This window comes from Perca flavescens, chromosome 16 (assembly GCF_004354835.1).
Source record: "Perca flavescens isolate YP-PL-M2 chromosome 16, PFLA_1.0, whole genome shotgun sequence".
Lineage (NCBI taxonomy): Eukaryota > Metazoa > Chordata > Actinopteri > Perciformes > Percidae > Perca > Perca flavescens.
The window spans coordinates 10,446,629-10,471,332 of NC_041346.1; the positions used below are offsets into that span (position 1 = coordinate 10,446,629).

General features: G+C 42.1%; 1 protein-coding gene across 4 annotated transcripts in view; it reads right to left on the reverse strand.

Annotated features, from left to right (window-relative positions):
• Positions 1 to 24,704, reverse strand: part of rxraa (retinoid X receptor, alpha a) — a 115,215-nt gene that overhangs the window by 84,160 nt on the left and 6,351 nt on the right. The gene's annotated exons all lie outside the window — the stretch shown is intronic.

The following is a 24,704-nucleotide window of genomic DNA, read 5'->3' on the forward strand; positions in this document are numbered from 1 at the left end:
GCCCTCACTCCAACCTCCTCACCAGCCCACTGCTCATGTCAGCTTTGTGGCTGTACCCAGGGCCAGGGCTCCAGAGTGTGGACAGAGCCGGCAGAATACTAGGAAAGGCTGGCCTGGAGGAAGGCAAAAAGCGTCCAGTGCAGGGGGACTGAGGTTAGCAGCTCTGTTTGGGCAAAATGCCAGATTAGGCCGAGGTGCCTCGAGGGGCTTGACGAGGCCGTCCTACTGTCTGTCTCTGGGGTCACGGGGGGTCATTTTCAATAGGGAAGTCATTATCCACCACAATGAAGCAACTGAGTACGCTCTACCCCCTCCACACCAGCATTCACCCGTCACTGACATTATCCAGCAAAAAGGAAGAGCAACAAATAAACCTACAGTAGAAATGTTTTGCAGAAATATTGTTTGAAATACAGCAATATTCAACATCGGAGGCAGATGTACCAGAAAGTTGGAGCCAAATGCACCATAAACTAAACAAGAAATTTCAAATACGTGCCAAACTCCGACCCTGCAGCACTAACCCTTACACTGACGGCCTTTTGAAATTCCTGAATATCCCTGTGGATAATGAGACTTAAAGTGGCATATGGGTGGCATTTAATTTCATGATTGACACTGTAGCCCCTAGCTTGTGTGTCAGCCAGTCAGAGGAGGACTCGTGCTGTCTTTATCGACTGGGTAAGCTCATGTGGATCTCATTGGCACCGGCACATCTTTGCAAATCCAAACTTTATTCATTCCTCATGAGGACCTTTAGATTTCCGGCAAACATCAAGAGCAGCGGGTGGAGGAACCACCCCCCCTGCCCTCCACCCCCGTCACTGTGTTCTGAGCCCAATAAAGCGCCTTTATTTCCACCATGAAAAACATGTCACTCCGGATGAGCTCAGAGAATGACATTTAAAACAGGCAAAGGGATATTGAATTAGTTCCCCATGATCAGCTGTAAGGGATGCTGATATCTTTGCTTATAAAGGGTGTGCATTTGTGAGTGTGTGCCATGTGCCTGTGCACTTACATGGATGTGTGAGGAAATGGGGGGGGTAATGCATCATGTCCGATGCATACTTCAAAGGTTTGATTAGCATTACGGATGAAGCAGGAACTGACAAGGCACAGCAAGTCTGCACCATCAAGAGCAAACGCAGGCGGACTGAGATCACCCTAAACATGATCAATTAAATAAACCAGATGAGGAGGGCATTTTCACCGTCTCATTAAAGTAGACTCAAAAATGTTTCTCCTCATACGCTTCATCTCACTGTTTGCTAAGCATAACAGAGCTATTGTTCTTATCCCATGTTGGGAAAATGTCAACTAAAAACAGCAGCGACTCTTAAACGCAGTTTTATGGGTATGATTAAGTGTAAAGGCATTTTGGAAGTGCATGTGATGACAATTTATGTATCTATGTTGTATTCCACACAAAAACAACATCTTAAGAGATGACTGGATTTTTCTCTTAGTGTGGGTGCAATGTATCAATTGAGATCATTTCAGTATGATCAGCCAAAATGTGGACAGCTCGGTCTGTCATCACTCCCAATACAACAACTCAACAGCCATGATGGTGAAGTCAATTCATTTTGCGTCATGCATACAAACTATAATAATGATCCAGAATAGACATTACAAAAAAATTAAAATAAAAGAACAATTTCAAAAGTCTTTTCCAAGCTTTCGAGACAAAATGAGCTAACAAAAAGGACATTGAAATCGATCAACCCTTCCATCTTTTTATCAACTGTACACCAGAATATTTGAGGGTGCTGTGTTATCCTCCAATCGTTGAGAATGTACACTAAAAAACGCCCCAGAGGTACACCTCCTACGTTAGTATCACAGTACTCATGGATGAGGTGCAGGCACTCCATGTTTCTTCTTAGAACAATCTTGTAAAATTTTGATTAAAAAATAATAGTCCTGCTCCATCTATTACAATCAGCCACATCCCCCCCTCATCTTTACCAAATGAATCAATGCTCCAGGAACATGGCACATTCCTAGTTGTACAAAAGGGGTTGAAGGCCAAACAATGACACATGGTATAGAGCTCTGAGCAATGTCACTGAACATTAAGGCATTAACATATGAGCCCAGGCTCGCAGTCAAAACGGACTTTTCCAAAATCAGGAGTAAACTAAGCAGACAGCGGTAAAAAGCAGCAAAAGAAAAACCTGCAGTAAGGTTCACACGGGACAGAGCAGAGTGATGTTAAAGGTATGGTGGTCGAACACTTGGGATTTCACCCGCCCCTTCTGGGAAAGAAAGAAAAAAAAAAAAAAAAAAAAAGTATCCTTTGCTTTTTCCATTGTTAATTCACAGATCTATAAATTACATTACACAATTCAAACATTCAGTTACCTGACAGGTGTCCAAATATTTAAAAAAAATTTAAACTATGGTTTTGAAAAGCATGTACATTTTTTTTTTTTTCTTCCTGTTGTCATCATAAATCGTTTTCAGTGAAGGGCTTTACTTTTCAGGCCTTGAAGTATGTGATGAAAGCGCGGCAGCAGCTCCGACGTGTATGTGCAGGTTCAGGGTCTGCTGTCATTAACGGTGAGGTCGGTACACGTCTTGTCATTACGTCTTCCCGATCACGCTGCATCAATACGTCTTGGCCCGTATACTTGAGCAGGACCTTGATTACAGTAATGTTTGATCTTGCTCTTCACTTCTAAGCAGCGAGTATCTCATTGGCTTTAATAACTGCATGATCCAATCTTCAAGGGAAAAGCTCAAACACTCCCCCCGCCCCCCCACACTCAGAGCCAATCAGCATTATCCTTATACTGGCGATCACGGGGGAGTCGGAGCAATGTAAACACGCTGGGGGTTTCCTCATTAAAGATAGGCTGCTAATGAAATTGCATCCAGCATTTACAACCTTGTGCTAATGAAGGCAAGCCTTTGAGATGTTCCACTAATGAAAGAAGGGTCTTTTTTTCCCCCCTTTTTTTTATTGATATAAGGCTAATAAAAGAAAAGTTTAATGACAAGGTTCTAATGAAACAAAGGTGCGTAAATTTGCCGTTATAACAAACCCCGCTGATAGGAGCGCAAGCGGAGTATTTTCATTAACAGACTATTCTCGTTCATCAGATTCATCAGTCAAAGTGCTCGCCGACTTTACAAGATCCCACAAACTCGAGCCTTTCGAATGAAATGCATTCAAGCATTTATGAGAGTTTAAGGGATTGCAGCAGAGCTCTCTTTAAGGGTAACGATTGTCCGTGTCCCGCGTTGCCAGGGTGATCAAGCCCAAGGTTAAAGTTCATTGGGCCCTTAATGCATCTCCCAGGTGCAATAAAAAAAAAAAAAAAAAAAAAAAAAAGCTTTTCCCACATGGGTCTCCAGAGGGTAAGGTCCTGGTAGAGTGCGCAGAAGGACGATCCAGCCGAGGAGCCATCAATCGCCACGGTCAGCGCCGTGAATGCCATTCACCTTCAGCGGTGTAGTGCAGCATGCCTCAAAGCTCCACACGAGGGAAAAGAAAACCCGTTTTAGACAGTTCAACGCTCCCAATGTATTGGCCTTGAAGACTCAAGTGTCCATCAAGTGTTTGCCCACATGGCCTTGAGACATCCATTTCACTGGATTTTCTGTTTCGTAGGACAGAAGACTCGACAGTGAAAGAAGACTGAATTCAAGATACTTGATGAACCATACTAACCCTTTTCAAGCAAGAAATCCTTCGATTTGCCGTTTTGGGTCATTGGATTGAATATTTTGGTGGGTTTTGACTATAGCTCAGACAAAACAAGCAATTTAGAAGGCCTCACCTTGAACTCCGGGGACTTGTGGTGGGCATTTCCATCTATTTTCTAACATTTTATAGACTAAAATGATTAATTGCAAAAATCACTGGAAGATTAGTCAATAATGAAGAGCACGTTATCACCACTACGTCAATGATTTTTGCAAGTGTGTCTGACACGCTGTGTGTTTGATAGTTTTTTTTTTTTCTTCCTATAAATGAAAGGCATCAAGAAGGAGACTTAATGATCCTATGATGTTTGCTTTTCTCTAAAAAGAGCTAATCTCATGCAGCACCGTCTCATTACACCAACAATTACCACTCTGACAGAGCCTGTGTGCTGAAACGACTCTTCCCGTTCTTCACTTCAGTGAGCTCTCTGTCAGTAGCCAAAAGACACTTCGGGACCCATCAGCTGATAATCAAACACTTCTCATCTGAGCGCCGCGTCCCTCTCTGATCCGATCATCAGCACGGAAAGCATCCAACCTGCTTCTGAGCATATCTGCTCAATCAGCAAACTGTCTTCCCTCCCCCCTAGATGATATCCATTTTGAAAAAAAAAAAAAAAAGAAGACAAATTTAAACATGGCTCGGAGCTTTTATTTATCTCAACCAGAACAAAGCCTGATCTATCATGACAACAGCGCAAACCTCATGGAGATTACTGGAGGCAATACCTAGATGCTCATCACACTACTGTACTTGAAAATGGACTTATTTTACACGCATGTAAATCCAATGTTTCTCTGCCTAACTGGATTCATTACACGCCTTCTTTTCTTTCAGAAACACATTTTGGTTGAAATTCAAATTGCCTATTTTGTTTGGTATAATGAGTCACCCCAAACAGGATGCCCCTAGTACCTGGATACAAGGGGCTTAGACATAAACCTGCTTTTCACTGTCTTGACTAGGGCTGAAACGATTCCTTGAGCAACTTGAGTAATTCGATTACTAACACACACACACACACACACACACACACACACACACACAGGGTAGACACTCCTCCTGAGCCTCTCAGTACCGGTGTGGCCTGCATCTTCTTCCTGACTTCAACAGGCTGTTCCCTGGGTGGTTTGGTGCTTTTTCTAGCAGCGCCTGGTGTACATATCCTTTAGACAGGGTAGGGAAAAGCCTATTGTTTGTTCAGCTCAACAAACCACCATTTACGATTGCTCTTTACTAAAGCAAAAGTGTGGGGCGCCCTGGCAGCTCACCTGGTTGAGCCTTCTCCCCCCAGAAACAGATACCCATGAAGACCTTGTCTGGAAGACATAACTTTCAGGTTCAGCCACAACAAACCACACCACTTGCGGCAAAAGTTACTTTCACAAAATGACGAGGAGCTTGATGCTATGAGTAGTCCTCACTTAACTGGAAGACTAAAATCTGCAACTTGCATTCATTTCTCAAGCTGCAAGTCACAAAACCAACGGCTGTTTGAGGTCTGGGCTGGCAATAAAAGCTTAACTGGACAGCTTTATTGAATGACTTATTAAGCCACTGTGTTTTGCGAGACCTAAACTGAGGCGCTTTTGAAATGAACAAGAGCACCTTTCTGTAACGGCGCTTTTATAAAAAAAAAACATGCCTTCCTACTTTGTCTGAAATTGAGTCTGCACTTTCACACAGTCTCAGGATAATGAAAGTGGCAGTTGCCCCGGAGTAGCATTTGAAACTGCAAGGCATCTGTAGAAAAGGTAGAGCTGACAAAGATGACCTTTGTAAAACCGTGACTTTAGGACTTATTATTGAGCAGCACATGTCTATCTACAAACTACAACATAGGCAGTTCTCAAAACTCTTTCTAAAAGACTTTTTTAAAGACTTCGAAAAAATGTAATGCAAATCCACTCATTTGAATTTAAATCCCAGTTAAAATAAAATGGTAAATTATTTTGATTTAAATCAGGTTTTTATTTATTTATTTACTTTGAGCAACATAAAGGTTAGGGAAACGGCGTGTGAAAAGTAGCATAGACTAGGGCTTCACGATATGAGGAAAAGTATTCAGTACAGTATTCTGCTAAAACATCAAATTGCTTTCCAACGTTATTTTATTGAACAAACTGAACATGGAATTTAATAGTAAAAAAGGCACCATTAAAATAAAAGTGACATTTTAAAGTGCAGTTTCCTACTGATATTTTCTTTTAACAAACAACATAACCTAGACATGTTGAATGGCAGCAAAAGACACACCAAACTTTGATAATGATACATGGTTCCACAAACCATCACCTCAACACAATTTGGCCCTTATTTGATACATATATTTTTGTAGCTACTTGACTTACAGTAGGCGCCTCTCAGTTTGAAAATATATAATCATATTATTGCTGCTGCTGCTCCACTGCCCTCGTTGACGCCGGAGGTTACGACTACTTTCGCAGAGCCAGACATAATTCTGTCACCTTGTAAAGAGAACACACGTCTGGAGACAACTACTGGAGTTGAAAGTGTGGTTGTGGTTGCGGCAGACATCCGCCACTGACAAAGAATTTCTGGTGTGAATAACCAACCCCACGAGTCACTGGATTGGTTGGTGTAGAATTTTTTTTTAATCTTGGTTGGATTTCTTTGCCTTCCCACACACACTTTTATGCCCAAACCAAACTCGAGTGCTTCCAGATATACACCTGCAAACATAACGGCTGCAAAGTAGAGCTGAAGGAAAAAAGGAGGACTCCATATTGAATGACAGATGGATGTACAGTATTTGGGCTGTGGCTCAGGTTCACCTTTCCCACAGAGATGTATGCACTGTGTAAAACATTACACAGTGCCGGGGTTAAGCTTAGATGACTCCGAAGCAGCGGTTCCTGATCATTTTTATAACAGCCATTTGTCTCACTTGCAGTGATGTGATAAAGCCAAACGCAGGCCACTGGTGAGCAGCCACAGACAGATGGGGGGGGAACGAGACAGGACTAAAAGAGTGTGGTAAATGAGGTTAGAGGGGGAAAAAAAAAAAAAAAAAAAAAAAAAAGGGGGCCGGTTCAAAGACTGCTTGAGCACGTCAGAACCTTTCTCCGGGGCAAATAGGGGAACAAGGGCCTCAGTGCAGCCGAGCAGCCGGAGCAGCTCCTTAGGCAAACTCCTCTAATCAAATTTGTGTGATTGGACTCAGAAAGAGCAGCGAGGGTAAAAGAGGCTCCTTTTCACCCCGGGAACGGACACAAAGAAGCATTTAAAAATCTACTATCCCTCTGCTGATTTTGACAGTGGCCGTTCACATGACAGACTGTCTGCCCATGCCAACAGCCCCTGGCACGGCGCACACTGGCCTATTCTCAGCTGCCGAAATATCACCCTCAGAAAAGGGAGAGATAAAACTTTGTTTGATACGCTTCCTCTAATTGCATCGCGGGTGGCAATGCATCCAATATTTTGTAGGATTCACCACAGATTGCACTGCTTTAATCAAGCGTCAAAACTGCTATTTTTTTTAGCCTCCATTAAGGGTTGCAATCTGATATGGTTCTGGTCTTAGTTCATGGCCTCGATTTTCCTAGATTGAAGCTGACATTTTAAAATGATCAAAGAGTATTACGTCCAGCAACTGATGTTGAAATAAAGCTTCATCAGTACGGTGAATGAATACTGTGTGAGGGGGGGGGGAATCTAATGCAACGCCAGCAGTAAAGAGGAGCGTGAGAGGCAGAAAGTGAGGCGTGGTACAGTGTAGCGACCTGTGTCCCACTCACAGGCTGCCTGAGTCCTGTAGGAAGGTCCCAGAGCAAGCTTCCTGTTAGCCCGCTAAATTGGCTCCACACGCCTACGCTCCCGTCCCTACAGGAGCACGGTCTCCCATTAACCTCCTCCTGCTGCCTCGGCCTAGTAAGTCTTCAATCGACGTACTGCGGATGTAAATATGTACAAAACAACCAAGGACAAAACAGGAGGAAGGACAGCCACCCACGTCTTCTGTTCTTCTCTTCCGAAACAACTTTTCCTATAACTCTGACCCAGATTCACCAATCAAGGCCGACTCTCTCCGTCTTTGTTGTTGTTGTTAGGAGGCCTTCTGCACATGCTGTCTCACTCAAGCCGACATGTACAAAAGCTCAAATTCGGACCCACTTCACTACACTGAAACATCTAGGCGTTTTTCTTTCTTCTTATGGAAGAAATGCAGGGCTTTACCTGTACTTTCAAAATGTTTGGTTGCTTAAGAAATGCATGACACAGCATTTGCATGGTTAATAAAACCCAAAACAGACACATTTTCAATTGATAGGGATTTAAAAAACAGAAGCAGCAAATCCTCACATTTCAGATGGTGGGCCGAGCAAACGCTTAGCACTGATTATTAAAAAAAACATTTTTGAAAATAAAAGAGGAATTCCTATGTTTTTAGACACAGTTTGAAATGGAAATACAGCTGCATTTTTAAAGCTCAATTAAAAGACAGCCACATATACATATAATGGTAAACTGTGGGTTGAGTTACGTGAAACATTTATATTGAGTGGTACATAATTTAAAAGCTGAATTAAAAACATCTGAAGCCGCAGCTGCTGTGCATGAATGTGTTCACTGAAAACCAGGACAACGACAATGAAAACACCAACATTCATAACACAGTCGAATAAGAATTACAAAAAACAGACAACTCGTAGGACAGTCATAAAAACAGGGATTAAGTGCACTTGGCTGAAATGCCTCTTTAAAATTGGACGCATTGTTTTATGGATTGGGGAATTCAAAACCGTTAATTTGGTTCTCCAGGCAGTGCCCTTGATCAAGGCACTGGCTCAGATCTGGAGTTGGTCCCCGGGCGCTGTCATTGGCTACATGTACGTGTATGTGACAAATAAAGTACCTTTACCTTTACCTTAATGTTGCTTCCAGCCTGTTGACTGTAAAGCTCCATTAGGGGAGTAGACTCGAGAAGGGAAAAATATTGAAATAATCCTGTCCAGGATTTTAAATCTGCAGTAAATTGGTTGTAAAGTGCACACCTCCGATTCAGTATCGCCATATGACTTTGAGCCAGGCTGGACTGCAAAGGACTTGGACAGGAAAACGGTGCTTACAGAGCAATGTCAAAGTCTGGAATGAAGAAGCGAGGCCAAAATAAAGAATGGGGACAACAGGGCTCTCTCATTGAGTAAACCTTTAAGTATCAACGCTGCAGGTCCCCTATCAATGACCTGGCTTTAGACTGCTGTACCTTGAGAAGAAGCCCTTTCTTATACTTTAAAAATAAACATACTTCCACCTGGCATCCAAGCAAGAGGTTTGTGAAGGAAGTTCAGCAATACAAGACGTTACTTTTACTTCTTTCGTTCTTTTTTACCATGCACTGTATTTATTGGGCCAGAGTGTTAGAGACTGAAGCAAGGTTTTAAAAATATGAAATAGGTTATCGCACTGTTACATAAACTTCTGTCTGTAAACATATTTAAAGAAAATAACCAAGAAAATTACACTGATTTTTTTTCCCCCCAAACTTAACATCTGAGGTAGTTTCAGAAAAGCAAAAGGCCAAAGTAATCCTAGAGTCATTAGCACAAAGTTGAGAAGATCCAGGAAATCTCTGGCTACGAATCAACTTGCTCTTTGACTCCTTATGAATGTAAAATTATGCAATGCATCCAAAAAAAAAAAAAAAAAAAGGAGTTGAGCCTTTAAAGTCAGCAGTAAAATAATTACTCTTGAATGGGCCAATCCTGCAAAAAGGTTCTTGATAACAGACCTTCATTCATTTCTTTTCTGTCCGACCTTCAAAAACTCGACAGCAGTGATTATAATAATCAATCTTGTATAATCATTTCTTTTAGATTACCATTCAAGGGGGAAAATAGACTTCTTCCTCCATGATAATGTAGGTGTCCAGCCTTGAGCTGCGAATAGAATACCTTGCTTACAATGCTAGTTTGTGATTCACGAGGTGTTCTGTGCCACAGTTTAGTAATCTGGATTTATAGAAGAGGGGAACAAATCAAAAAGTAGTGACATCTTCATTTTAATTTGTTCAGAACTAGTAATTGCACACAAAACAAAAGCAACAATTTTTTTTTTTCCTCCACAAAGCCTTGACATTGAAATCTCCAACACCCAGGCTCCATCATTAATTGGTATTTGCAGAGAGATGAATAGGCTGGACCAGCGTATAAACCCATTGTTATGTGACAATATCTTGTATGTACTGTATAGAAATAATCAATGTGTAAAATCACCCACATGTGGAGTGTAAAGTGCTCACTGGTAGAGTGAGACAGCTGAGGCCAAGGCTTGTTATGGGTCACAGTATTATTACAAAGCCTGAGTGATCTCTTGTGCTTTTCAGGAATGGATACATGCCACGCATTCCAAGAGGCGACCAAATCTTTACACCTGGGACTGTGCCAAGCAGGCTGCAGCTGCTCCTACAGGGACATCCATTCAGCTACGTACCTACCATCTATCCTGTTCTCAGATCCAAAGGCCAGACTTTGCAAAGCACAAACAAATTTACCACTTTCTTTTCTTTTAATGTGCATATGTGACAGCAATATTTAGCTGAAGATAATTTGCCTGGCTCTTTTCATCTTTCTGCAAGGTATATTTTAAAGTGAAGCTGGATGTGGCAAATGGCATCACAAGTCCCAAACACAAAGGTGAGGAAGTACTCTTAAATATGCACACAATGTTTAACATGCAGACTGGCTGGACTGGAGAAGGTCTCCTCTGATTCAAGAAAAGAACATTCCTTCAAATTGCCAGGAAATTATTAAAAGTAGAAAGTATTAAAAGAAGAAATGTGATGTCTGAGTCAGATGTCTACATTTATGAAAAAAGGGACAGCTTTTCAGATTAGAGCGCTTTTTTTTTTGAGGGTGACTAAGCAACTTAAGTCTTGGGATACAGTTCAGGGTTTCCCGCAGCACTTTGCAGCTTAGGCGGCCGCCTAAACAAGACACGCCTAGCCCCTTAACTACATTGTCGAAAATAAATAAATCGCCATTTCACCCTCGCGTGTGGACACAGCCTTTCAATCATTACAAGCTATTACGGTTATAGTACGCTATAAACACTACGCAGTGAAATTACGTGATCGGATTTTATTTCATGCATACTATAGGCTTTGAGTGAGTGAAGCTATGGGCTGAGTTTGTTTGTTAGTTTGTTGTTGTCAGGCGAAGTGGACGAGAGCGTGTCACGGAGGATAATGGGAGCCATGCAAGTAACACTGTTATAGCACATTTAAATAGTTTACTGAGCTTAAAATTGCACATTGCAACTGTTATTTTGAAAAGCTGGTTATTTATTAATTATATATTATTTAAATTGAATATTTAGCGGCTAAGCCCACTCTACCACCTTAACTAACAATTTTCTGCGGGAAACCCTGCAGTTTGAGCACTGATTTGCCCCGTTAGAATATGTGAATTGTCAGTGGGGTTATCCATATGTATTAGGATTTCCACTACACAAACAATATAAAATAAAAGAGGGCAATAAGAAGTTGGTCTACGCTATCAAACACCAGAGCAAAGTCTGACAAAGGCTCACATGTCATGATGGAATGTGCGACACATAATTACATCATCTTTGGATCGTCATACCTATCACGTTTGTTTTACTTACTGCCAAGTTACAATAGGATTCAAGACGAAAGCAGCACAACAAAAGCTGTACTGGCACTAAACCAACAACAACAGTATCCATCTTTAATTGCATCGCAGCATCTTCAGAATCAGGTTATTGAACATTTATTGTGTACTGTGCCTTTAGTGTCGCTAAACGCCCGAACAAAGGCGCAAAGAAAAGAAAACCCAAAGAAGAAAATATCTAGGAGACCCGTCGCAATGCGGCTTAATGAAAGCAGAAATAAAAGCTGCGTGCAAAAGGTAAAATCCGACCTGCTCGATATTCATCAGCTGACATTTCAGTTATGCAGAAATGATTCTGCATAACTGTCTTGGGGGTAAAAACACGTGAGGAAGCCAAGGAGGACAGATGACTCCCATCTTCAGTAATCAAACATTATTCTGTGTGAGTGTCACCTCCTCCGTACCATGACCATAGACATGACAGATAGCTTTATTTGTCCAAATTGGTTTGTCTTCAGTACATAATCAAGGACAGAGTTATTGGGTATCTGGTTAGAGATAAAAATACAGCAGAAAAAAAAAAAAAAAAAAAACCTTGGATCAGTCATTAAAAAAGGAACAGAAATACAGACAGAGAGGGAAAAGGAGTGGGGGGCGGGACAGACGAGAGTGAAAGAGTGATGGAGGAAGAAGAAGAGGAGAGCAGGGAAGACTGTGGGAGAAAGCGAGAAAGAGAACGAAAGAAAAAGAGGAGAGACGGGCAGAGGGAGGCAGACAGAACTAGGTCAAGTCACATGACTGGGATCGACTGCAGGCAGGATTAAATATCCTACAGCATGTGGTCATTTACACAACAAATGTACTTCTCATTTTATAAAGTATTTCCCTTTCCGGGGAGGGGGGGGCTCCTCTGTGATGCTACGCTGCTTTCTGGTTGGGAGCAAAGCTTTTTAGTGAGCACAAAAAACGGAGCAGTAAAGACTGGAGCGAGCTGTTCCCTCTGAGACGGGAAACAAAGCCGGAGCCCGAGATAGCATGAAAATGATCATAACAGGAGGGAACGCAGTTCCAGAATATGAGATAGCTCCATTGTGACAGGCTAATGGCTGTATCATACACTGTCCATTATCCTCAGTGAAGGAGAAGGACAAGGAAATGTTAAAAAAACTAAAACAAAGATGTCACATGCTCTAACTTCTTACAAAGTGACAGCAAAAGTGTGTTGTAAAGTCAGGACAGTAGGGCTGCATGACTACATTTTCTGATATTGGTCTCACGATATGTCAGATGTCACAAAATAAGTAAATTAATGTTTAATGCAACGAACGGACGGCTGCTATGAATCATGTGAGACAACGGTCGTCAATTGTGGAATTATTCATTTGGACTATTTTGTAAGAGGATAACACAGTATTCCACTTAAACTATGGTGATTTTGAGGCAGTTTCTTTAGATTTGCTAAATGGTCTTTCAAAACCTCTAAGGATTTAAGCTCTATGTGAAAATATGGCACCAGCCGGGATTCGCGACAGTGGTCTGTTGCACTTTTGATGACATAAGACAGTAAATAACTTTCCTGCCAAGTGCTCACAAATGACAGTGGATCAAGAAGCACACACAAAGAGGTCACCACATTGCTTCAATCACTTCATTTTTCGGGGTATAAACAAAAACATGTTTGTGCAGTAATACAATTTTGTGCTAGTCCACCGATCCTGTACAAGAGTCAACTGCAACACTCGTCAAATCTCAGAGTTGATATTTGACTTTCCGTTAGTTTAAAAAGATGAAATGGGTGAGGCTTTCAAAATGGTACAAACTGGCTTACAATGAGTTCAATGGTGACTGACTGCACTCTTATTGTGACTCAAAGTCTTTCTGAGTGGAATATCAAATGAGTGACTGAGATGCATGCAGCATAATGCAAGGTGACACGTCATGAGACGCAAAATGCCACTGGTACCCCCCCCCATCCCCCCGCCTGTCCTGTTCCATCCAGAGAGGAAACTATAGCTGCCAATCACGCAGAAGACTACAGGCTAAACTAGTCATAAGCTCAGTCAATCCACTGGAGCCCAGCATGAGGAATATCAATCATTCATTCACTGAGTCTGTCTGTCTGTCTGTCTGTGTGCGTGCGTGCGTGCGTGCGTGCGTGCGTGCGTGCGTGCGTGCGTGCTGGTGAGAGCACTGGGCAAGCTAAAGCTGTAACAATTCCAAATTTTGCTGCACAATTAATTATCTCAGAAATAATTGCAATTAACAATGCAATTGTCTTTTAGTCAAATTTACAAAATATTGATTTATTTATGTATTACTTTTTCAAACAAATTACAGTTTTGAATGAATTCCAGGATACATCTTTTGGTTTTATCTTAGTTAGCCTATGTGACCCAAATAATGTTCTAACACAAATACACAGCCTATGAAGTAAACCACTGAAATTAAGTCCGAGAGATTTTCAAAAGCCGCAATTTTCAAAAGGTAAAATCCTTCCAGGTTACAAAAAATGTCATTTCAAAACATTTAATAGTCTGACCGTACAATATCTTTCCCAATAAGATATTATTTCCTTAAATATATCTGGAAAACATCTTTTTTTTTTTTTTTTTTTTTTTTTTTAAACTAGCTGCTTTTCAAGGGAATTTTGTCACTGGAATGTTTCCACAGGTCAACCACTAACACAAATGTAAGATTTATGACCATTTTCTTGCCTCAAATGTAAACAATCATTTCACTTGATATTTATTAGAGGCATTTATGAGGTAAAATTACTGAGTAAATTATTTGGCTAACATTAGAAGATGTATTTGAAGTTTTAATGTGTGGACCAGGAGCGAGAGTACAAGCCCCCAGGTGCATACAAACCAAATAACTACAGCAATAAAAATGGGGTTTATTTTGATACTGTAGCGAGGGTCCAGGTCCAGAGGTGAGGCACCTATTGAGGGATTGCTGCGTACTCCTGCTGAAATGTCAACCATGACATCACCGCATGTCTACCTGCCAGATGCCGCGAGACGCAATGAGCCAGCGAAGCATGAGACTGCTCCAAAAATACTGAATCTGCCTTCCAGGGCAAAAACTCTTATCTCAAATAACAATTACAGACCAAGAGAGACAGACCGTCAGATCGGTTTAGAGCTGAGCAACGGTGCATCCGCTCAAAAAAAGGTCGGGTCCAAAACAGCAAAGTTCATTTGGATCAGGGGACCGGCAAGAGGACGAGCCAGAGCAAGGTCATTCTGCAGAGCTGCGCAGAGATGTCTGTGCACACGACGCCCTAGAGGCACAGGGGAAACGCTTCGCTGTGCAGCGCGGTGGAAAGGTCGAATGTATTACACGGCCCTCTGGCTCTCAAATTCACGTTTTAAAGGAAGAAAGACCCCGACTGTCATAATCTGATATTAGTGCAAAGCCTGGCGGTCAAATACCGCTTTCTAAGAATGCCAATAGTAATATACCTGCATGCATTTGGATTGAACCGTGTACGGGTCCATTTTTGTGTTTGTTTTATGTGTATCTACTAAGGGGCCGACACAATGCATTAATAAATCAGTTGACAGACAGAAAATGAATCAACAAGGGCGCCCGGATAGCTCAGTTAGTAGAGCGGGCGCCCATATATAGAGCTGTGCTCCTCGACGCAGCGGGCCGCGGTTCGATTCTGATTCTGCGGCCCTTTGCTGCTTGTCATTCCCCCTCTCTCTCTCCCCTTTCATGTCTTCAGCTGTCCTGTCAATAAAAGGCCCAAAAAGTAATCTTTAAAAAAAAAGTAAGAAAATTAATCAACAATTTCAATAATTACACAAGAGTTTAAGTCATTTAGCAAGAAAAGAGTTTGACTATTTCCTGCTTCAAGCTTGTCAGATGTAAGAATTTCCCAATTTTCTGTTTTCTATCATGTAAACTGAATATTTTGGGGTTTTGGACTAATGGTCGGACACAACAAGACGTTTGAAGACATCTCCTTGGGCTCTGAAAAACTATAATGACTATTTTCTGCAGCCCTAGTATCAACTTTAATTACTTATCGTGTGTATGTTTTAGGTGAAAGGTTTCTTGAATGTGAAAAATGATCATTTTCAGTGTTTCATGGTTTTCTTTTTTTAGGGGAGTAGATTTGGTTTATACCTCCCCCCCACACACACACAGTTGCTGTGCTCCCTCCTGCATGAAGATACTTGCCACCATCACCTACAGTAATAAATATCAGCACAAAGGGCCCTTTGCTGCATGCCATCCCCTCTCTCTCCCCTGCCTTATCTGTCTCTCTCCAAGCTAACACTGTCCAATAAATCAGAAATGTCAAAGTAATATCTTTATATCAGCGCAGTCAAAGAGAAAATATGGAAAAAAAACGCAAGTAAAATGCTAATGGTACACCAGACGAAAAGTTATGATTAAACTACAGTGTTTTTCCTAATAAAGTATTTCTGCTATATAATCCAACTACCACACACCATATACACACACACACACACACACACACACACACACACACACACACACACACACTACATGCCAGACTCAACTGATGTGCACACATACTAGCACACATCCTCATACAGTTAAACAGGCTCACCCGGCTCTGTATATACATATCACACACACACACTGCATAATCAACATCAGCATTCCTAGAGAGGAGTCCAACTTATCAGTTCATCCATGCAGAAAGATGTAGGCCAACTGCAGAGCAACATGGGAAAAAAAAACAAATCAAATCAGCTCTGTGTCCTCACAGAAAGAGAGCTGATTGACCAACTGAAACGGCATGTTTGCCTCCTCACTCAGATACAGAGATAATGAATGAAACTTGTAAACGGTTGGCATTTCTGCTTGACAAATAATGTTCAATCAATAAAGAGAAAAATAAAGTTATTGATTCAATACTAACTGCATTGTATTCCTCGGATTGCTCCCCCTTCATCTTTCCCCTTTTCTCCTGCTCGCTGTCATTCATCCTACTTCTGACTTTCTCCTCCTCCTCCTCCCATCCCTCTCAACCCATCCTCCTTAATATCCCTCAGTTTCTCCCTCTGATCACTGGCCTGCTCCTGGCTGTGCGTACTGTATCTCTCAGGGGGGCCCGGCATCAGTAAGCCCATCAGAGGGAGACCGCAATGCCTCTCTTTTGATCAGCGCAGTCGCCACATTAGCATGCACCTCTGCGCCCTGCCGCTCTCCCCTCTGCTCCAAGTAAGCTACCTGCGTGTCAGCGCCGCCGACCCAGGAGGAGCCTTGCCCAGGTAAGAGGGAAGGCGCTCCGAGCCCGTCTGAACCTTAAATCGCTAATGAACAACGGGCCCGCTCCGCCACTGATGAGAGGAGAGAGAACTGCGCTTATGATCTCACTGCAGAGACGGTCAAAAGCCTCGCCGTACATGTGTAAAGTACGGTGAGGGCGCCTTAGCTGAACGCGGCGCCGTGCGCTCTGTGGAACCTGAGTGATACAAATCTAGCGACGGGGTCGATTCAGTACTGAGACTTTCGTATCCCTCTTGGGGCTTTATACCTCAAAGGGAGGCTCACAAACACACTCTTTGTACATGCTGTTCAGTGACAACAAACTAAACACATGAAAAAGCTACATTTCTTTTTGAAAATCACACAAAGGTAGTCGGTTTGTGTTTTAATCATAATATACAGTGGCTCTTTCATGCTATACCACAAACGCGTGTCTCAGTTCTGGTGGAAACTAAACAAAAGAGGTTATTTGTCAGACTGTGATTTAAAGTTTACCGTCTGAAGAAAGTAGAGGAATTCTTTATTTTGTTGTTTGAGAGGTTGCGTTTGGCCCAGGCCTGTACTAGGGTCCACAGCCGGGTGCCCTCTCACTTCTGTGCCACTTAATTAGCCCGGCCACAAAGGGGAGTTGGTCACATGGGCCCAATTTGGCCCGCTATAAAGTCTGCCAGGGGCTCAACATGCATTACTACAGGAGTATTTACGTGCCTGGCTCACCGGGGTAAGAGACTTTGAAGATGCAGAAAACAGGGCAGAGAAGAAGAAGGGAAAAGGTGAAAAAAAATAACTGAAATGAAAAAAGGAGGGGACCCTTAAATTCCAGGGAATTTTTCCAGATGTTGCGCAAATATTCTGCTGAGGCAATCCAGATGTGCTCACACCGTTTATTCCCTCCTTAGTCTCGCTGTTCCAGGGGCTTTTCTTTCTTCCCCTTTTTCTTTCACTCTCTTTCGCTTTCTACAACCCCCCCTCCTTTGAGGAGCCCACATCAGTGTTCCCTGATAGAGCCTTTTAAGTGAGGGCTTTAATAGCCCCCAGGGCACCTTAGCATCCACTAGGATCCTGTAATAAACATACACTCATTCTCTACAGCACGTGTGTGTGTGTGTGTGTGTGTGTGTGTGTGTGTGTGTGTGTGTGTGTGTGTGTGTGTGTGTGTGTGTGTGTGCCCGCGCGTGCATCAGAGAGAGGGAGATTAGGTGCCTTGTTTTATCGCTCTTTGGATCAATTAACAACTCACTCTGTTACTAACAATAGCTGCACTGACGCGATGAGAAAAAAGAACTAACGAAGCCGTGCACACAGTGAAGAATGTCCCAAATGAAAACAACGTGCTTCCTGCTTCCTTTTTTGCAAGCCTCCACAATGATTCAGTTTTGTTTCCACGCTTTCCATCACTTCTCCTCACCTCTCCCACAGAGCGTGACCCAGCCACCACCCCTGACCCTGCCTCTCCCAGACAGCGCTCTGATTCTCAGCTGCTCCGCTCTACACCGCTCCACATACACCACTTCAGCAATCAGTGTGTCGGGTACCCCCCCACCACCCTCCACTACTACTGGTTCAGAACATACACGTTTGTATCATCAGCTAATCATGCACGTGGCAGCATACATGTGCAAGCGTGTACACGCTAACACATATGCAACATGCCCAAGCATACACACACAGCCCTTCTGATACTCAAGTACATGCACACGGGCCTAATCCTGCTCAAACGATTAGTGGATAAAGCAGTCGTTTCTTCATCAACATTTAGTTTTGATAATCGAATGATTTTTGAAGTTATGGATCAAGCAAAAAATACCAGACAACCTGTGGTGACGTGCAGCTTTTCAGTTTTATGTAAACTGAATATCACACAAAAGCAACCAATCTGAAGACGTCACCTTGGCCTCTGAGATTGTTTTGTCGGGCTTGCATTTAATAGACTAAATGATAACCTGATTAATAGAAAAGAAAAAAAAGAAGAAGAACCGTTAGCTGCAGGACTAGAGTATGCCAACACAGCGGAGCGCACACAAATCCACAAATGCATAAATCTTCACAGCTGCACACAATCCTGCCAATAACAGTCCTGTCCCGCCAAAAACTCAGCGCTCTGATCTGTCCCGTTTAAATCTGTAGCCTTCTCCTGTTTCCCATTCTGGGCTGAAACAGAAGAAAGCATCCTTAATGTGACACTTGAACTTGTCAGAGCCGTTTTGCAGGCAACTGTCAGCACTTTGGTATGCAGAACGCTGACGACAAAGACATGACCAGCACCTGCACGCCTGCCTGTCTGTCTGTCTGTCTCTGGCTGTCTTGTAAACCTAGTTGCTCAACTTTCTTTATCTAAATAGCACAAACGGCAGATTTAGATAGAAGGTAGGGTTGCAGTTGCACTGAATTCCTAAATCATGTTGCTAAAGTGTCAAGACTAAATTACACTGTCATGGAACAGTGATACAAAGCTATGTACATAATATAATCCATTTACTGTATATGACTGAGAACATTTTTCAAAGTAGTGGTGCTCGGTGAAGAAAAAAAAAAAAAAAAGATTCTGCATTCTGGTCTTACCATGGTCAAGATGAGTTTATATCTGAGCAATTTATTATGTGGTTCATTGTTGTTTAATATTATGTGGCCTCGTTGTTTCGTATTACATGGCTCTACCGTTTGATTTTACTGCACACCCCGTCTGCGTAGCAAATTTCCCTTATGGGGGCAATAAAATGTTGAACTCAAATAGATTGAATGTTGTGGGCAGAGGAAGGGAGGGAACAGCCATTTAAGCGCCGTCACTCAGCTAGAATCGGCATGAGACCAGACTTGACTTTTCGTTTTAGTTGCTTACAGTGTTTGGTACAGTATGTTCATCCAACAATATCAAGAGCAAGAGGTTCTTTGTTGCCCGTGTTCTTTTTCCAGATAGAAAGCCCCTCCCCCTCTATTCTTAACACCCTTCCTGCCGTTGAGAACATTCCTAGAACCAGAAGGCCGCAGCAAGATGTCCAACCATAGGTCACAAAGCCCTCAAGACTTGTGTGTGGACTTTCTGTATGTGTGCACATGTCTGCCTGTGTGTACATGCGTACAGGTGTGCTGAGGCCAAGGGGGCACAGTCTGGGCGGATGTAGGAACACGCTAGGCCTGCAGGCGTCAACGAGGTGGTTAATCACTCTTTCTACTGCAGGCGGAGGAAAAACCCACAGAGGAAACCGGTTATCTCACATGTTTTTTTTTTTTTTACTCTAGTCTCTCTCATGCATGGTAATTTTAGAAAATAATGTGAAAGTGACAACTCGTTAAGCCCGTGCGTATTTACACTTTGTAATCATTTCTGTAATGACCTGTGTCAATGCTTTTGTATCTGCGGACGTCTCTCGGTATCATCCATCTCATCAGTAATCCAGACTGTTTGGTGGCGTCTGTAATGGATCTTTTTATCATAATTGCAGTCGTAGCCTCTAATCTTACAGGCTGCTTTACTTTGCCAAAGTTGAATCTGAATCCTGTCGTTATATTGAGAGGACGTGAAAGTCAACGATAACTTTCAAAAATGCACAGTCTTGACAACTTCCTCTAACAGGATCTGGAAATACTCTAGCTAATTTAACAGCTTCAACTGTCCTCAGTCCATGCAGGCCTTACTAGGACAACGTCCAGTTCCGTTTATTCACAAAACAGTTAAAGTAAAATCAGAATATGATATGTGAAATGGGACAGCCTGGTAAGCTATCTGAAGCTTGAGAGTAAGGGCCCAGGCAGTATAAAAATCATATTTAAAATATGTTATTTTGTATATATGTGCACATTGTCTAGATTTGAAAAGTGCACGTGTCGGCCTTCACACATGGGGGGCTTTTTTGTTTTATTATTTGTTTTTAGAACTGTTGTTTTTGTCATGAGTACCTTCACAGAATGCAAATGTTACACAGTGATAAAGTGACAAATAAGGTTGATTTTGTTTTAGCTTTCATACAGCCATTAAAAAGGCATGAACCAATCACATTGTGCCTATACTTATGAGGATTATAAAACAACACCAAGGCTTCATAGTCTCAACCAAGACGGGAAACTTTACTCCTTTAACTCTTGACAAAGGCAGCTTTGAGCAGATCCACCCCTTCCGTTCTTACCTTTCACAATAAAAGTCCTGGACATATACACTGCATAACGGTTTACTAGAACTGGAACTCAAATTCACTCAGAGTATTTCACTTTGGATTCCTGACCATGATCGGAAAGCACAAGGGGGGAAGGCACTTTTTTTTTTCTTTTCTTTCCATGGACGGAGTGGTTACTCACTCCGGAGCTAACCCCCGTCACTCCACTCAGCAGCCAGAAAACAAGACACGGGACACCTCCATTGGTCTTAAGGAGCTAAAGCATTTATTTGTGAGCAAACTGCCAACTCAACTGTGCATTTACTTGCTAGCTTTACCGATAGATTTGCTCCAATCGCTCGCTCTCTTGTCCGCTCACAGTGCATCTACTCTCTCTTGTCCTGACCAGCATCCCCAGAAGCAAACTCAAACTGTCCCACTGACATCCTAATATATGCCTGGAACCAGCTGTGGTAGAATAGTTGTGATTAAATGCATTTTCAAGTTGTTTATTCCTGGTGTGCAAAGACCTTTTTACAGTAACATTTACAACCTACAAAACACCTAAGATTAACCAAAGAACCAACTATCCACACCCCAACTAATAAATGGTCCCATTTATTCCTTCAGTCTCAGCATTGGTTAAATAAGTAAGATTCAATAAATAGACACATGGAAAGTGAGAATAACAGTACAATTTAAATGGATTTCTGAGTAATTAGTTTAGAAGAAAAAACTAAAAAGGCAAATAGAGGTGCAACAATGAATCAATTAATTGTCAACTATTAAATTAATTGCCAACTATTTTGATAATCAATTAATCAGTTTGAGGAAATTTTTATTATTTCAATTATTATTTTTATGATTCCAGCTTCTTAAATGTGAGTATTTTCTATTTTCTTCTCTCCTCTGTGACAGTAAATGAATATCTTTGAGTTTTGGACAAACAAGACATTTGAGGACCTCATTTTAGGCTTTGGGAAACACTGATCCACATTTTTCACCATGTTTTGACATTTTTATAGACCAAACAACTAATCGATTGAGAAAATAATCGACTGCTTAACTGACTATGAAAATAGTTAGTTGCAGCCCTAAAGGCAAATATAAATAACCCTAAAAGCACCCTGCAAAATAACAGAATAAAATTACTTTCATTTTGTAACATTTATGCTGCAATCAGATATTAAGCGATACTGAACAACAACGCAAGTTTGGAAACCTGGTGTGCATGAAGCAGGGGGCTTGAAACTTGTACAAATGTACACGAGCACAGCGGTGACCATGGAAACAGGAACATGATAAAAGGTGGCTACTGTGTAAGTTATTAGTGATGTAATAATTCTGTGCAGTTACAGCTGCCTAGTGTGTTTGTTAATAGCAGCTACATGGGTGACATGAGTGACATGGGGACATTCACTGTTTTGACTCAAGAGGTGAAACGCTAAGAGATTCTTAGAGTGATGCCATTATAATATTCCCTCAAATTAAAAGTTGAAACCCTCATCAAATCATTTCTCAAAGCATCTTAGCCTGAGCTCCTGAGGTAAAGAAGTGTTTAAAAGTAGAGAGAAATACTTGTGGAGCTCAGGAGTTTCTTAAGCAGGGAGGAAAATAGCTGCAGGAAGTGGATGAAAGGAAGGGGGAAAGGTTAACAAATTGGGAAGACGAATCGCTCAACGTGATCTCATCAGAACTGGGATTGCACTACTATTTCAACGAATCAACACAATGACGTCATTACATTATTTTACTATTTTACCATCCACATCCAGATATACACGCCTTGCCTTTCATCAGCCAATGTCAACACAATGGATGAAATGCAGAAAATAAAGCAGAGGCTTGTCAAAAAAAGGGAGCTTTTGAAAACTGAGCATTACAGGCTTACAGCCCATGATCATGCCTGGTTCATCCGGCCAATACTGACAAATGTGAGCTTGTTATTGGCTTATAGGTATGTTTTTAAATATCTTCATATCAGCCGGTTGCCTGACAATGTGTGTAGTACAACCTTAGAGAACCGAGTCATTGGCTTTTATTAGCTACTTGTGTTTTGTGCCCACGGGTCACTGTGCCCTATTCTGTCTAAGTCTAGTTTAAAATCAAGGCTGTTCCCAAATAACTTATTTTTCTGGGGTTGTAAAAGCCTTTGTGCGTGTTCAAAGCAATCATATCTCTTTCTCTCTGAATAAGAAATATCCACATTTCAACTCTGAGTTGTGATTGGTCTCAAATTTGGCAGTATGAGCCAGGCACACTGGGGTCGGATCTCATTTTCATGCCAGTGCAAACGTCTACCTGACTCAGGAAAGAAATGTGGGGGATATCCTGAGCCAGCGTTGAGTGGATTTTGGAAAACTGCTTTTTTTTCTCTTTTTCTTTTTAAGAAGACTTCTTTTCTTATATAAATATAAAAACACTCAAGATTGACTTAACATTCACTATGATGAGAATGACAAACCTTTCATCAACAGTGTAAGCCAGAGCATTTGTCGAAAAACGCTCTGTATGTCCCTCTCGCCAAACTGCATTCTAAAAAACGCTTTTGAAAAACAAGCATTTCATCACGGGTATTTAAAATGGTAGCTGGCAATTCATCTATCAGCATTCATATCAACAGTCAAGATATGCATTTGTTGGCGTGGAGGTGTCACTCACACTCACACACACACACACACACACACACACACACACACACACACACACACACACACACACACACACACACACACACACACACACACACACACACACACACACACACACACACACGCGCGGTGTTTTGCATGCTGTGGGATTTCCGTGGCCCTGTGCCCAGCAGTGCGTGGAAGCCTCACCCCGCGCTGGCATCTGGCAAGGTGACAGACAAAAATAACGAAGGCAGAGGCAATGGTGGTGGAGGGAGGGATAAAGGCGTGGGGGCACACTGGGACACCTCCGCTCATTCCCTGTGACCTCAAAAAGAAACTGGGATGGAGCAGCAAGAGACCGTCTTAATTACCTCGCTCGGTTTCTTCTGCGGCGGTGTTTACATGTACATACACACAGACACACGTGGGCAGTTTTCAGTATATATGGGTGTGTGTGTGTGTGTGTGTGTGTGTGTGTGTGTGTGTGGAAAAGACAGGGGAGAGTACTGTGCATACACCTGAATATACAGTTTTATTAAAACAAACCTCACAGTTGGGAATCCGCAGTCAAATTCTTTTTCCTTTCTCCGAGGAGTGCAGAAACATCAAACGCATCATTCCAGCTTTTGATCATGTTACACACCGATGATATCGCAACCAGATCAGTGTAACAGATACATATTATTACAACAACATTACAATGATCCACTGTATTTTGATCTCAGTTACGTGACCCCTCGGAAAACAGAATTATATTCACTCCTGCTGCATTGTCCTACACGACTACTTTAAGTGGAGTAAATCAATGTATTTTTTTTTTTTGTTGTTTTTTACGGCCGTCGTTCTCATTGGGGCCAATTATAATTAGCGTGGAAGAAAATGTGGGCATAAGGAAATACAATGACATGAAGGAGCATAAGATATCTAGGATTCACTCGATTCGTCATCCCTCTCCAGCGAATACCCATCAAAGCCTATGTGCCCGTAACTTAATTACACAACACATCATAACTGCCAAACAGCCGGGACATTTTTCACGCATTACCGCGCTCGCAGTAGAAGAGTTGAGAATTGTTTTTATTATTGAAAACATGCCAACTGGAGGACTGCGGAGGAGAGGAGAAGGTAGTTAGCCTCTGACAGCTACTGTTTCTTTTTATTTCTTGGCAGGGTTTTACATTTTTACAACACAACTACAATATGCTTCTCTCTCTCTCTCTCTCTCTCTCTCTCTCTCTCTCACACACGGAGAAGAGAGTTCTGGCTGGAGTAGGGCAAACCGACCTTCCTCTCAGTGCGAATTACGAGCGTGATCTGGTCAAATCCCCACGAGACCACGTTTCCACTTCAAAAGAGTGGCTGTACGCACCCTGAATACTGCCAGCCCACAGAAAAAGCCATTCAGACACTCGGAGGACTG